The following is a 1,457-nucleotide window of genomic DNA, read 5'->3' as shown; positions in this document are numbered from 1 at the left end:
CATTTGGGGTGTTTGAGGAAAGGGCCGATTGGGTTGTCAAAAAGGTTTCTGAAACTTAGAATATTTTTGAAGAAATCAATTGTAATGCTCTTTAATTTATATGCAGCTCATCTCAGAAATAATTATTAAATTATAATAACAACAATGATAATGTGACTACTACTAATAATAACAAAGCACATTTATTAGGTGTTGGCAAAGTGCCAGGCCCTGGACGCACAATTTCTCATTTGACCCTCAACAAACCTCCGTGGAAATCAATTAATATGTTGTAGAATTAGAAGTCCTAAAATAACTGTACATTTTATTTAATAGCAGCAGTAATATTATCAGCGTAAATACTTTTCTGAATAATGAAATACACAGTTATAAATGCTACACAAACATAAATGTGTTAGGGAAACTCATCGGAACTTGTTGGCATGCTAGTGTGTTTTACAGTATCCTATGTTGACATCCCCGACTGACACAGGAGGACGTGGGATCCTGGGAGCTGCGTGTCATTTCCCAGATCACTGCCCCTGAAAGGAGGCGGCCTGACGCCAGGCTCCCAGCCTTTCCGAGACCTCCTGCCTCTCTCTCTGCTCACCGATTCTATGAGAAGATAAAGTGACTTAATAGCAGCTGTTCATCACCTCTCAAGTGCTTGAAAATAGTTCTCCTAAGCAAGGAATGCTTTTCCCCGCAAACTATTGTGTTAAAAAAAAAAAACCTCCCCTGATTTCCCCACGTCTTTGGATGGGGTCCGTGGTCATGCACACACATCATTTCACGCATGTTGAAAGGAAAAGCAGTTGTCAGTGTTGGTTGTTCTGGGAGATTAAAATCATAGAAAAAGAGGACTTTGCATTTAGACATCAAGAGTTCCAGAAATGATTTAGCATTGTGTCACCTTACAGATGGCGACCAGTTCCCCGGGGCAGCTGGTGAGTCTCTCCACAGTCTTCTGCCCACGTCCCCCCCCAAGCTGCTGCGTCCTTGCTGGGTTCTCATCAATCCTAGGTCTGACTGGTGCAATGCCGGGAAGGGCACGTCGGTGGTATGGAGGCTATGTAGGCTGAGTTGGACGGAATAGCAGCCTCACAGCCCCCTCTCAGGCTCCATCCAACCTGCTTCAGGTCAAACCTGCCTGAACTTTCTGAATCACCTGGAAAAGTGCTATCCAGGCCCGGACAGCTCACTTTACACCCAGCAAATGGGAGGAGTCAGGAAAAGAGCTGTCTCCTTTGAGGCTCCTGCCCTCCAAACACACCCTTGTCTTCTACGTCCTTCAGAGCTCCAATGCTGCTTCTTCCAGGGAGCATCTCCTGATTCCCCATCACCACCACAGGGCTGGATACCTCTCTGTGCCCCTTTGGTCCCACTGCACAACTGACCCCTGTTCTCACCGTATTGGATCGAAATTCCTGGTCCTGTGGCTGGCCCCTCGTTTCTCCTAGTTGGGGAGAGCAGTGTCT

Source organism: Delphinapterus leucas, chromosome 13, assembly GCF_059928025.1.
Source record: "Delphinapterus leucas isolate spDelLeu-1000000601 "Yukka" chromosome 13, BTC_Dleu_Yukka2, whole genome shotgun sequence".
Classification (NCBI taxonomy): domain Eukaryota; kingdom Metazoa; phylum Chordata; class Mammalia; order Artiodactyla; family Monodontidae; genus Delphinapterus; species Delphinapterus leucas.
This window is presented reverse-complemented; position numbering follows the sequence as displayed.